The sequence below is a fragment of the Mustela lutreola genome, chromosome 2 (genome assembly GCF_030435805.1).
Source record: "Mustela lutreola isolate mMusLut2 chromosome 2, mMusLut2.pri, whole genome shotgun sequence".
NCBI classification, from domain to species: Eukaryota; Metazoa; Chordata; class Mammalia; order Carnivora; family Mustelidae; genus Mustela; species Mustela lutreola.
Window position 1 is genome coordinate 125,955,454 of NC_081291.1, and position 15,659 is coordinate 125,971,112.

The 15,659-nt window shown below is 36.1% G+C and overlaps 1 protein-coding gene across 5 annotated transcripts in view; it reads right to left on the reverse strand.

The window, feature by feature from the left end:
* The window catches only part of NAALADL2 (N-acetylated alpha-linked acidic dipeptidase like 2), a 1,363,661-nt gene that overhangs the window by 656,326 nt on the left and 691,676 nt on the right, over positions 1-15,659 (reverse strand). The window lies entirely within an intron of this gene.

Below are 15,659 nucleotides of genomic sequence, written 5' to 3' on the forward strand. Positions count from 1 at the left end.
ACAGTAGCTTTGTTTATACTTTCTTATGAAATGATAGATTTCTAAATTGTAATAAATGTATACTTGTTCAAATACTTCAGATTGGAATGTCAGTCAGGCTTTGTCACTCCCACTGTTACTTCCAGTTCATGGAATCATCTGGACCTCTACTCTCTTTTAGGCATCTTCTATTATCATACTCTTCTCCATGACCAAGCAGACTACACTCCCTTCACTTGTCTATATCTTGCCTATATCCTCCGGTGTTTCTCTACCTCAACGGCTTGAAAGAAACCTGACCTGAGATCGCAGCAGCGTATCTGTATCTCAGTGTGGCCAGTTGAGAAGTGCTGAACAAAAAAAGTATCACACAAATTCTCAGGTTGAGACCACCAAATTTTTCAGCTGATTCTCCAGATTCAGAGAGAATTAAGATGGCTATCAGGGAGGGGGCTATCTGCAGCTGAAGACGAAGGAGCAGACAGCCAAACATGCCAAACCCACTCCCCACAGATGGGCAGCAATTGGTCCTAGAGTGGTAATCTGGATAGGTATACCTCAATAGCTACCATACCACATATTGGTGGACTCTAATTTCAACTATATCCCCCATGATAAACTGAAGTCCTTTGATGGTCCCATCGTCAATTCCAACTCCATTGCAGCCATTTAGAAACATTCTCCACTCATCTGAAACTGATCTACCCCATTATTCCTTGCCTCCTTTGCATCCCATCCTCAGGGAATGATTTACTGCAAAGAGAAAATGCAAGATATCAGACAGAACTTCCTGAACTTCCGCCGCCACACCTATGCCCTTGTCTGTTCCCACTTCTCTCTTTTCTTCCATGAACGCACTTCAGTAACTGACTTCTGACTTCCACATCAAAGCCACATTTCTTCCCACGGCTGACAGCCCGCCTTCATGATCAGGCTCCTGTCTAATTCTCCATTCTCTCTTACACCACTTCCTTTATGTTCATGATCCCCTAAAGATTATACTTCTATCCCCAGAAATTATTGTGCTATGGCACATTTCCCTTAGGCATATATTTTTCCCTCTGTGCTAAGCACTCTTCATGGGCCTTCTTTGCTTCATTAATTCCCCAGTTGCTTTTGAATCTCAGTTGATTTGTCAGGCAGCTAATCCTGACCCTTCAATATGGCTTTATCATCCCGTTAACCTGCATCACTGGCACTGTCTTGCACTCATTTCAATATGGAGTAGTTGCCTATTGTGTAGTTAATGTTCCCAACAGACCATGAGCTCTCTGAGGACAGGGCATGATCTTACACAGAGTTCATCCTCCAGACTCACATGAATAACTGCCTGATACCTAATAGACACTAATTTTTTTTTTCAATGAAGAGTTCCTTTTATAATTTATACATGATACTAAGGGCCAGAACTAAGGCACTTGGAATGCATTATCTCATTTTATCTTCACAGGATCCTACTAGATTTTTACAAATATTACTCAAAAACTAGGCAGGAAGGGGCTCTCAGGTGGCTCAGTGGGTTGAGCTGCTGCCTTCAGCTCAGATCATGATCTCAGGGTCCTGGGATAGAGCCCCACATCAGGTTCTCTTTTCAGGAGGGAATCTGTTTCCCCTCCCTCTCTCCCTGCCTCTCTGCCTACTTGTGATCTCTCTCTCAAATAAATAAATAAAATCTTAAAAAAAAAAAAAAAAAGAGAGAGCAGAAGAAAAGAAAAGAAACTAGGCACTGGGGGCTTCAGTCATGCATGAAAAGTTCTCATCCAGATAAGAGACAGAACCGAGATTCAAACTCAGATGTGTCTAAATTTCAACCCCTTTATTTATCCATATAATCTCCTCTGCTAGACTATAAAGCCACTAGGCATTAGACTCATGTCGTATCTATTCATGTCATTAAATTTATTCATTTGTTTATCCATCTCCACACTGTGCCTTACCACCTGATAGCCCCAGATAAATACCAGTTGACTGAATAATAAATTTCCACCATTTTTGTTATTGTTACTTTTTTAGATTTTTATACCTTTCTTTTGACCCAACTACAAAGGGTAAAGAAGTAACTTGCAATGTATAATATTTTAAGGAAATGTTTTTTACTATGGAGAAATGAAATTTGAAGACTAATGTAGTCTTTAGACAGAGGAACAGATATAATTTGGTGATAAGCACTACTCTGTTTCAAATGAAGATAGGGTTAGAGGTAATGAATTTAAATTATAGAAAGAATGAGTTAGGTTAGAAGTTGAACAAAAATTCTCTGAATATGAATAATGAAATATAAGAAAATGTACCCAAGGGAAGATGTATGAATCACCATCTCTGTAGCATTTGAAATAATGTAGACAGAGAACTATCTATCTGAATAGCAGAAATATAAGAAATAAATCACCTCTTCCAGGTTTATGATAGCATGCTCCTGTCCTTCTTATCTGCTAATGATGACTTTTATATTTCTAAGAAAGACCAGATTGTATGTATAAGGGGAGGATAGCATTTCCACAATGTAAATTACAAAGTAGAGAGGAATTTAAACTTCATTCCCTTATTGAGTCACTTTTTCAGGTATTATACAAAGATTCATGGTTATCAGAACATGAATATATTTTGAATAGGAGAAAAGCAGTAATTTTCAAAAAAAAAAAAGAGTAAATCTGAGGGTAAATCAACCTATCTTCCTAAATGTGGTAGTTTATCTCAATCACCTAAATAGTTAATCAAAATATTTGCTTGGAAAATCTAATTTCCACCAGGAAACTTTCAGATAAAATATCCCTGATTATCAAAGAGAAGATTCATATTTGTTTTTAATCTCATTGGATAGAAAAATTCAGAGAGAGAAATATTTCAATTCTTTTAACCAAACACACTTAAAATATCTAATTTGTATGACCTTTCAAAACTATTTGTAAAAAGAAAAGGGGGGACAAACAAATAAAACCTCTATTATTTCTTTAAGAAAAAAAAGAAAGAAAGAAAACAGCTTAAGACACTTACCAAACTGCTGGTAGCAACACATATGCACTATCTTTTATTCATATTACCTAAATCCAAAATGTTCTGGAAACCAAAGCCAGTTTGGGTAACTTTTCAGTGACATCATTTGGTGGCAAAACCTCATTGTTACTGACATTAGGCCACTTGGAATTGAAAGATGTCCTACAAAGAATTAAATGCTCAGCTACAAAAATATTAATATGTTTTATTACCTGTATTACCCAAATCCCTGTGGGGGTATTATATACTATATTACTACAATATATAAACCTAAAACAAATCTAAAAATCCTACAACATCTGGATCTAAAACATAACTGGCCCAAGGGCTTTGGACAAGAAATTATGGGTTCATGCCTTGGGGTGACTGCCCATAACCCATGTTAGCTCTTTTAATATTCATTCACTACTTGATAGTTCCTTTTGGTCTCCACGTCTCTGTATCCAGTCTTCTAAAACAGGCACTGGGACAATTTGCTAGATTCTCACTTTGACTTATTGCACCTTGGTACGCCAGTCTCCTCTCACATTTATTTTCCCTTCTGGCATTTACTTCTCACCCCATCCTTTGCCTTGAGATCCCCTTAGCTATCTCAAGGCAACTTAATCCCCTAGCATGGTCCCTTTAGCCCAGAGATTTAGAGAAAAAAATTAAAAAAAAAATTACACACACACACAAACACACACATATTTGAGTATAATTAATAAACAAATATATATCTTTTGGAAAGATGACGTTTGATAATTTTATCAAGAGATTTAAGAATTGAGTCAACATTTTATTATGTACTCCTACTTGTAGGAATCTAGTCCAAAGAAACAATTTTAAATATAAAATATATGGCACCTGGATGGCTCACTTGGTTAAGCATCTGCCTTTTGCTCAGGGCATGATCCCAGGGTACTGGGATTGAGCCCCTAGTGGGGGTCTCTCCTCAGCAGGAGCCTTCTCCCTCTACCTGCTGCTCCCCCTGCTCGTACTCTCTCTCTGTGTCAATTAAATAAATACAATCTTTTAAAAAAACTTAAATAAATAAATAAATATAAAACATATTTATTTATGCACAAAGGTTCTAGAGAAATAATATTTATAAGGTCAAAAAATGGAAATAATTTGTATATACAGTAATAAGAGAGGGTTAAATAAATTACAGTATGTCACTTTATAGTACAATATAGTAAGTACCATTATAAATAATACTTAACAAGAATAAGTAAAAATACAATTAGGAAGAATATGTTACAAAAATTTAATGATATAAAATTAGGTTAAATAAACCAGGTAAAATAATTTTTAATACGGATGCAGCTTTTTCCCTTGAAGTATGCATAGTTGTGAAAAGAAAACATCAACATGATTATTGCAGTGGGACTAATGAAGATATATTTTATTTTATTTTATTTTTTATTTACTGGAGAGAGAGAGAGAGAGAGAGCACAAGAGGGAGGAGGGTCAGAGGGAGAAGCAGAATTCCACTGAGCAGGGAGCCCAACATGAGGCTTGATTCTGGGACTCCAGGATCATGACTTGAGCCAAAGGCAGACTGATCCACCCTGGTGACCCACTATGTTTTATTTTCTGTATATGCATTTTCAATTTTTCTGTAATGGAAGAATATTACTGTGTAATGAGAAATAGTTTTCTTTAATAGAAAAGAATGAGACATGCTTAAGACTACTAGATTTTATAATCTGATCTTTAGTATTGTTAATATTTCATAAGGGGTCAATTTCTATAAATTCTATAGTTATGTTCTCAGAACAAAAGCTTGACTGAGGGTTTCTGAAGGAAATTCCCTTACATGAATATTTCTCCTTGCCCACGAAAGATATATTTACCTTTTACAAATACACATATATATGTAAAAATATATACATACATATATGTATACACACACATATATACCGACACATACATACACATACACACACATACACGTACATATCTCCAGGAATTATTTTTAAAACCAAAGCCTTATTTGATGAATCATTTCAAATAAACATCATAATTTTTACTAACTTATGCAAATACAAGGTCACTACGACTTTTAAGTGCCGAAGTTAGTAGTTCATACCCAGACTCTTCAGAAAGTAAATCTGCTAAATAATTCCCTACATCAATCAAGCCTTTAATTGGTAGCAGATTTTAAAGTATGAGGTCATTTTTTTAAGAATAGCCTCATTACTGTGAAAATCCTATTTAGCCATCTCCAGGAAAAAAAAAAAAAAGCTGCATTTTGATTTGTCTCTTCACACATACTTATAAAAATGTGCATCACAGTGTATGCAATAATAGATGGCTTAAAAAGGAACAACTTTACCTTTATAAAGGGAAAGTTTTCTGTTACCTGTCTGGCTCTATGTCCCCTAACAGACCTCCAGTCTAATCCTGGGACCACTTACCTGCCACCTGCAGTCAGTGCTGCCTTAACCAGTCTTTCGTGGGGAGGTTTAAAGCACTGGGGTAGTTGGGTTTCATCTATCTTGTTCGAAGGATGCCCCATGACCATTTAAGGTACATACACTCATACACTGAATACCCACAAGATTGTAGTAGCTACCTCAGAGTTTCCTGCCTCCCCTCAGGTCAACTCCACACTCTGCCTATATCCTGCCTGAACTTTGTGTTCTCTTAGGCTTCCTTTCCTTTTGAACTCAAATGGTCTAACTTTGGCTCTTTCAAAACCCAGGAGCTCTGGCCCTGGGACATTCTCACTTCTACCTCATCTCACCTTCCCTCTCCACACCCTAAGGAGTTGGTTCACCTTCATTACCAATCTAACATATGGGCTTTTTACCTGCCTGGCCTTTTGCCCAGTACTTCCATTCCTTTCCCCATAACAACTGAACTTTGCGTCTGCAAATAGTTTTCAGCAGCTTCTCCTATGTTAGCGTTCTGGTTCTAGTATTTTATATGCTATTACAATAAGCTTCTCTGGGCTTATTCTTAACATTATCCAGCAGGACTGAATCTCTACCTGACTCATAAAACTGTGCTCTCAGACCAGCTGCCATTTTTTTTTTTCTGGTATTACCTAAATATCCACTTATTTTCTTGACCCAAATTTCTTTAGACATCTACCTTTTGCCGACATTTGCTGTATTCTCTAGTGACTGTTCATAGGATCTTCCAAAAATTACTAGCTCTTTTCTGAGAAATATTGTCTACAGAGTCCAGATATTATTGCTATGGGGCTCTGGTTACCAGATGAGATTGGGTTTTAAGATTTACATCTTTCATTTTTACTGATTTTTCACCAGCAATTTTTAATCACTTTATTTATCTAAAATGGTAGCTGTTTTATTAAAGTGATCACATGCCAGGAAAAATCCTACAAGGTCTACAGTACTGGTTATTTATTCATGCTTACTATACAAATCTGTGTTTGTATGTGTTAGTATGCATATCATTTTTTGAGAGGAGCCTAGGGATATTAGCGAAGAAAATTCAAGGATCTTCCCATTACTGTAAAAAGAAATATATGCCTTCATTCATCTTATCAACACAATGAATTATCAATTTTCTTGGCAAATATGTTAAATGATTTTGAAACAAACTTCTCACAGGTAATGATGATGCTCTGTTAGAATTCTTCTCATTAACTGAGAATTAACTCATTCCTCCCAATGGGAAAATCTGCTCTGTAGAATATATATGGAGGTTATAATTATAGAAGTTTAAACTGTTGAGAGATACTGTTTGTTGAACAAAACTGATCGTTGGCATTAGTAGTTAGACAGGAGCAATCTATTTGTTAAATAAAGAGCTACAGATAACATAAGGAAACAATTATTTTATATTTCAATGATATGTCATGAAAACAAAGATAAAAGGGCAAAACAATCATTAGTTAATGCAGACTATCATATTTTTACTCTCTATGGTTATATTTTGTATCTTCGGATTTGAGCTATGATATGGTCAAACCTATATAGTTAATACTTTTGTTAAATGTATTTCTGCCTTATTTTTCTGATAAAATTTATAGGCTTTTTTGCTTTGTTTTTTTTCTCTTTTTGGTTGTTTATTACCTGAGAATCAGCCTAGCAGGGAGAAAGAAGAGCAAGCGTACCGGATTAGAAAAGAGATTTGGGTCAATGACAAAGGGTATATTTAAAGATTTAATGAGTTCGGTTTTTGCCTCTTTTGAAGGTTAATTCCTAACTGGAATTTCTTGGGGTGAGTCACCTCTGGGAACTAGTGCTTAGTTAAGACTGATGTTGATGTTGACCTTAAACTTAACCAGAAAATCCAGGAGTGTGGCAACAGGCTAAGACCCAGAGGGTAGACAGGTATTTGTCATGCTCTCACCGTGGAGGAGTTAAGGTGTTAAAGAGCCCTGAGATATACTATCAGACTGAATTTATTCCTTCCTTACTTTTTAAGTTTTGAACTTTAACTCCTCTACTTAACACTCTACCCCCACTCCACATCTTTAGGACAGCTTTGTTAATTATTGAAATGGATGCTACATTTGTACTCCATTGTTTTTTGTTTTGTTTTGTTTTTCCTCAACAGGTCTTCTAATGCTATAAATTGGGGAAAATAGTATCTAGCCATTGTTGTTATTTGAGAATTAAATATAATGTATCAAAATATCAGATACATAGAATCAATGCATGCATGACAGTTGTACATTTTTGAGATACAAAACAGTCAAGAAAGGGAACAAAAAAGAAGCTGGAAAGTTAATGGTACTGATAGTGAATTAACTGCATGGCTTATGTGGCATCACTTCTGGCACATAGAATAGAAATACATGTACAAATAGCTCCACAACTGGGAAACAAACAAGTGGCAAGTATAGCTAAAACACTGGCTACAAGTAACCATGAAGCTATCTAAGATAATTCTCCAAAGGAACTCAATTTTTTTATTGCTCTGTCTCATAGCACTTAAGCCCATTTTATAGAAAATGAGGGGAGAGCAACTAATGTGAAACAGAAGTAAATTCTGTGGACAAACCAGGCACGCACACAAGACCTAGTCACTGCAAATATGTATGTTTTCACACATCCAAACTTCATTTTATATAACTCTATAGAAACACAGAAAATAACCAGCCAGATGCCAGATAGGTCATTATCTGAGGAATTAACAGTTTGCATTATGTGCCTAAAGATGATGTCAACTAGTTGTTTGACCTTGAGCAAATTGTTTAATCTTTCTGACCTTCGATTCTGTCAACTAAAAGTAAAACATTGGATTTGATGATATTTAAGGGCTCTTCTAGTTCTAGCGTTCTATGATCCTATCAATCTGTAGAAATTATAAAGACTCCAAAATAGAAAGAATCCACTGGAGCTTTATAGCTAGACATCTACCAAAAATAAAAAAGCCACACTCAGAATGATATTTAATGGAGTTTCACAACACTAATTGTACAAATGAAAGAAAGACTCCTCAGGAGTATTAAAAAAGAAGTTAACAGGTCAGAGTAATAAGCAAAGAAAAGAATGTAGTCCTCTAACACTTCTTTTTGTGAAATTCATTTATATCTAAATCTTGATATTGAAACTGCAATTCTCCTTATATTTCTCTATACCTGCTATTCAATTTCCAAATGAACTGAAACAATATAAAAGGACGTTTTCCAATTTCTGTGCAATGATGAGAATACAGAATAAAGTCTAAGAGATAAAATCTTGGCAGATTTTAGAATTGCCTACTAAAAACACAAAAGAGGGAGGAAAAGGGATAATTTGGGGAAATGATACTAATCAAATGATCTTATGATTCTTTGAAGTAACCAATCTTTAACTATTAACCATTACTTCATTTATCCCAAAGGTTGAAAAAATGAGATAGCTGTGCTCTTGATATGCCTAAGAATTTGGAAACCTTTAAGTTAACCCTATATTTTTCCTTCTAAAGAAACACTGAACTTAATATTACTAGCAAGCACTTCATTTCAGTTAAAATCTTTTAAATATAATATAGTTAATGTATTTTCTTTTTAAGCTATTTCACAAGATATTCCTGTGTTTATGTTTTGTTCTCTAATAATAATGTAAGGTCATCATCCAGGAAAGTAATCCAGATAACTTTTTTTTTTTTTTTAAGATTTTATTTATTTATTTGACAGAAAGAGATCACAAGTAGGCAGAGAGGCAGGCAGAGAGAGAGAGGAGGAAGCAGGCTCCCTGCTGAGCAGAGAGCCCGATGCGGGACTCGATCCATGACCTGAGCCGAAGGCAGCGGCCCAACCCACTGAGCCACCCAGGCGCCCCAACCAGATAACCTTTTATATTACCTAGCAGAAGGATAATTAGTCAGAGATGTATCCATCCCACACAAAATTTATTTTTATTCATGTGTTTTGTGATTATAAATGCAAACCACATAAAAATGGAAAACACATAAGAGTATAAAGAGTTAAATTGATGGCCTAAAATTATATCATTTCACTTTTATTAATATTTGTGTTTTATTTCCATCTTTTATGTTATATATTTTTTATAATCTATATTGTAAACATAGTATAAGTTTTATACAATGCTAATTTGAATTATTAAAATGGGGATAATCTGCATAAATATAACAATGTAAATAATACTTAATAATATTTCCAGATAAGAGTAACTAAAAAGTCCAATTAAGAATTGTCCACCTGATGTGGCACCTGGGTGACTCAGTTGGTTGAACGTCCGACTCTTGGTTTTGGATCAGGTAATGATCTCAGGGTGATGAGATCGAGCACCGAGTGGGGTCAGGCTCCATGCTCAGCAGGGAGTCTGCTTGATATTCTCTTCCTCTCCCTTTACTACTCCCCCCACCCCACTTGCTCTTGTATTCTAAACTAAATAAGTAAATCTTTAAAAAAAAAAAAAAAAAAAAAAAGAATAGTCTGCCTGAAAGAAGTTTAAGTAACATTTCTTCGTCTTCATGTTCTATTAACTCTATAGTCAACAACATAATAGGAACAGGCTTATCCCTCTTATGGACCAAGTACAAATAGTTTATAACATCCACAGGTATCCCATATCAATCCTGAAAGTAAATCTTTTTACTATTCATAGATTTCCTATGTAAATCTCAGAAATATTTGGAAATTACCAGAGTAGTACTTTAGAAGAGAAAGGCAAGCTCCCAGAGAAGTTCTAACTCATTCAAAATACCACAGCACAGATTGCAATCTATGACTTCAACCAAAGTACTTTTTCGGTAGGGTAATAAAGTGAAAGAAAAATGATTTACCATAGTTACCTTTCCTGAATGGTAAGCCATAATGTTCAAGAATGTGTTTAAAAGGTGGGCACACCTATGAAAACAAAGTGCATGTAACAGCATCCCTGAGCAATGTCCAATAGATCAACATTTCTAGAAATATACTTATGAGAAGCCAAGGTCAAAGCAATGACCCTGGGATTCCTTAGGCTGCGTTTAGCATTTTCACCTAATATTTCATGGAATAGACTCACATTAACTGAAGAATTTTCTGCTTTATATGTGCACAACATTAGCCATGATATTTAAACAGGACCAAGAACTCACATTCAATTTTCAGGAGTCTCAGTATGGAAAAAAATAAAAATAAAAATAACAACACTAACAACAAATCTCCTTAAACAAGTTGAATGACCTTGGGCAAATTATTTACTCTCCGTGTTTAGTAATTCCAGACTATGTATGAGATTTAGGTTGCAAATATTTAATGTTTTTATCTGTAAAATTTAAAAAAACTTCATGAATTTATGCATTAAATACATTTTTCTTGATGAGATGTTCTGCTTAGCAGCTGAGAAAAAATGGTTTCTGTTTAATTGCAGTAAAGCTCTCCATTATGATATATATTTACTTTTTCTCAGAAAATAAGCTATAATTCTTAATTTGGAATGAAAATATTTTCCTTTAACATGTTTTTGAATTAAGACTGAATTTTTTAAAGTGGAATTATTCAGTTACTTTTGAAAAGTGAGTTTGATAGGCTGATAAACTTAACAAGACAGCTCTAAATCAGTGAAATTGCCAATATTGTGTCCAGTGAGTGAGACAGCGGAGCCAATCCAAGAACCAATGGAAGGAATTATGTCTCCTTTAAAATATCTTTTTCTCCCTTCACCTCTATCAAATTAAGCTTATATTCTGCACAATCAGAATTTATTAAAACATAAATTTTTTACTAAATCAATCACCTCTATTACCTGTCCTCACCATCAATTCCTCTCTTCTAGTGTCTCTTCACTCCACTAAGGATTTTGCTGTCCCTACTCCCCAGAAACCATGCTTGTTGTAATCACCAATAACTCCCACCCCCATACATACACACCCACATTGCTAATTCTAGTAGTCAGTTACCACACTTAATATTTCTTTTAAAGATTTTTTTAAATTTATTTGGCAGAGAGAGAGAGAGCACAAGCAGGCAGAGCAGCAGGCCAGCAGAGGGGCAGCAGGAAGTAGGCTCCCGCTGAGCAGAGAGCCTGATGCAGGGCTCCATCCCAGGACCCTGGATCATGACTCGAGCTGAAGGCAGCCACTTAACTGAGTGACCCAGGTGCCTCAACTTCATTTTTTCTTTAATGCATAACAAGGATATTTTGGCATAGTTAACTATTTTACCCTCTTTGCCTTCTAAAACCCTCACTAGCCTGGGTTCCTCCAACTGTACTAGTAGTTCTTCTAAGTCTCCTTTAGCTGGTTCTGCCTCATCAAATGCTGGTGGACTGCTTCCTCCAATTGTACTAGTAGTTCTTCTAAGTCTCCTTTAGCTGGTTCTGCCTCATCTAATGCTGGTGGACTGCTTCAAGACTCCGTCATCATGTATCATCTCTCTTCAAACTACACTCACTCCTTTAGTGCTCTCAGAGTCTCACAACTTTAAATACCACTAACATGAAGACATTCTGAATTATACATTCAAAATATGTCCTTGGATGTCAAGTAGACATCCCAAACTTGCCAGATTCAAGATTCAATTTTCTCCTTTTCTGCAAAATTATACTTCCTTTGGTCTTCCTCATCTCAGTTAATGAAATTTCCATGATTCTAGCTAGTTAGGGCAGAAAACAGAGAAATATTCTCTATTACTTATTTTCCCTTATATCCCATATCTAATCCATCAGAGAATTCTGTTGATTTCTTTTTTAACCTGAATACAGTTGACACACAATGTTAAATTAGTTTCAGGTATACAACAGGGTAATTCAAATTTTCTATATATTATTCTGTGCTCACCACAAATGTAACTACCATCTGTCACTATGCAATGATTTTACAACAAAACTGACTATATTCTTTATGCTGTGACTTTTATTCTGGTGATTTATTCATTCCAGAACTGGAAGCCTATGTCTCCCACTAACCTTCACACGTTTTGCTCACCTCTCTCCATCAGTTTGTCTCTGTATTTGTAGGTTTTATTTGGCTTTTTGTTTATTGTTTTATTCATGTGTTTTGTTTTTTTGAGATTCCATATGCGAGTGAAATCAAGGTATTTGTTTTTCTCGGTCTGACTTATTTTACTTAGCATGACATCTTCTAGGTACATTCATGTTGCTGCGAATGGCAAAATCTCATCCTCTTTATGGCTGTGTAATTATCCCATTGTACATGTGACTTTCAAAATAAATGCAGAATCCAGTCTCTTCAAACCACTTCCACTGATGCCATACTAGTACAAGCCACACCATTTACCATGTGGATCAGTGCAACATCCTCCCCCCCCCCTTCCCTACTTCTTGCCATTTTCAGCAAAGCAGTAGAGTACTCCTGTCATGATATAGTTTAGATCACATCACCTTTGTTCAATATCCCCTGTTGTCTTCTCCCAGCTTTCTCAGATCAAAAGATTAAGAATCAAATTCAACTGACAATGCCCCATAATGCTCTTACCTGTACTATCCAGAATGGCAACTAGCAACTACATGTGGCTACTATGTTAACTGAAACTGAAATCCCATAAAATTAAATATTCCATTCCTCAGTCACAATAGAATATTTTAATGCTATCAAGCATTAAAATGTTCATCAGGCACATGTGACTAGGGACTACCATACTGAATGACACAGACATAGAACATCTCTATCACCACAGAGACTTCTACTGGACAGTGTTTCTCTGTACAATCTACTACACCCCATGATCTCACTGACACAGATACTGACACACTAATATTGACACACATAAATTGCAAGACTGATCTCTAAACTAATTGATTTCTAAATACACAGCTTTACTGCTTTTCTCTCTACTTCAATAGATTGCCTGTTGAAATTTTATTTACCTTGAAGTTCTATATTGTATAACACCATTTCATAACATTTCTTCTGAACATAGTTATAATCACTGATAATCTCTTCATTCTCAGAACTCTCATACATTGTTTGGGTGCCTCACATGACACATATTCTACCATGTATGATATCATTTAATGACAAATTATGGTAACAGTGATTGAGGTGGGTGTGCTGCTCTTGCTCCCTTAACTCTGCATAGATGTCTGCTACGTAGTAGCTTTCCTGTGACTGGGAGGCAAAAGCATGAGGATGAAGAAAACCAAGATATTGAGGCTGGCAAATATAATGTTACAATGTGTTTGGGCCCCTGATGGCATCACTGAGCAGATGAACCAACAAACAGTAATCATCAGGGCTCCAAACATTCTGTTTTGTTTGCTTAAGCCACTGGTAATAAATTTTCTGTTACTTTAAGCTAAAAACAGAATTTATAGACTGCAGGATTTAATTGTGTCCTGTTTCTGGACTTTTATTGAACATGGAAGAGACCCCTGTCCAGAGAAAGAAGTTAAATATTTAAAAGGAGGGGAACTGAGTTGGACAGTCCACTTAACACACAGACACAAACACACTAAAGATGAGAGATGGGGAGAAAATGCAGGCTACCTGATGAAAAGAGTTACTTAGACAGTTACTCTTCATGTTTTTAAGAGGAAAAATATCCTTTCATTAGAAAAATGTGTTATACTATTGGACAAAAAGCAAACAAAAAAATGGATCATAATACATGCCCCTTACTCTTAAGAAACATACAATTTGGTAGAAGAAAACAAAACCAATACATGAGAATGTTTAAATGCTCAGCATTAGTATACTGTCAGAACACAAAATTCACTGTGTTCTTGGCTGCTTGCTAAAAGCTTGGTAAGGGCTAGAGAGGATTCACAGAGGCAGAAATGCTTGGGCTGATGACTCTTGGAAGGTGAGTAAGTATTCATCAGACATACAGACAAGGGCATTTGAGGCAGAAGCAGCAGCTCGTGCCAAGGACAAAGGGACAGCAAACCATAGGTTGCGTCTGGACGACTGCAGGTAGCCCAGCTGAAAACCACAGAAGGAGAAAGTCAGAAATAGAAAAAGGAGCCAGGTCATGCTCTGGAGTCATGATCAGGGATTTGGACATGTTCCTGTAAGCAACAAGGAACATGATGCTATCAAGAACATTGTCAAGAACTCATTATTTGGACAGATCATCACCTAAGCACTAGTGTGGACAGGCACCGTGCCAAGCATTGGGAATGTAAAAAGCTTTCATGACAGAAATCATGACTTGGGACCACTGCCCTAATGTCTATTAGCACCACCATCCATAAGCTTAACACGTGTCCTGAACTGCATTAGTCATTGGCACAGTTCAATAGTCTGCGCATCTTACAATCAACAAATATCTCCATATTCTAGATTCTTCTCTTAGTTTAAGGGCTTTTCCAAATGATTTTTGTCCTTCCTATTTCAAATATTTAAAAAAGTAATTTTTAATGATGTCCCTATAAATTTCTTACTGGGTCCAGATAGTGGGTGTGGGGATGGGGGAGTAGGAATTGATAATAAGGAGAAAGCTGCTCTGTGCCAAACCCCAGACCCCAGAAGGAAGCAAGCCAAATTAAATAGGAGACTCCAAATATATAACTTAAGTTATTAATAGATTACAATTTCTAACAGTTCTCAGGCAGCAGTGCTCAAGGCTCTTTTTTTGTCTAATGATATGCCAACCAGTTTTCTTCTGGAAACTCTCTAGCCAATTTTACTGGTATTTAATATTTGATTGCTCATCATACCAATCCATAAGCATTTAGAAGGGTAACTTAATATTGTGATGTTTCACCATACCTCTCAGCAGCATTTAAAAGAAAAATAAGACCTGAGGGGGTGGGATAGGAGGAATCAATGCTTGGTTCATAGTCAAGCAAAATATAGGATTCTCATTGGTATCCATGTGATCAATTTCTTCCACTACATCAATCAACCCATCACATATCCTTATCACCCTTATCATTGTTGACTGCAGTGGCCAAGTGGCAATCAACTAGGGTGAACAGTGGGCATATAATTCTGTCCTGAGGCAATTGTGAATGCAAATTTGTACCAGTATAGTCAGGGGCTTATATATGATAAAAAAAAAAAAAAAACAAAAAACAAACCCTGCTTGTAAAAAGTGCATCGATGGGGCACCTGGGTGGCTCAGTAGGTTAAAGCCTCTGCCTTCGGCTCAGGTCATGATCTCAGGGTCCTGGGATCGAGCCCCACATTGGGCTCTCTGCTCAGTGGAGAGCCTGCTTCCTCCTCTCTCTCTGCCTGCTTCTCTGCCTACTTGTGATTTCTGTCAAACAAATAAATAAATTCTTAAAAAAAAAAAAAGTGCATTCACAAGATGTGTCCCATCTCTTTACTAATTCCCCTAATAACACAAAGCTAAGTGTAATTAATTACCATTTCAGTAAATCATT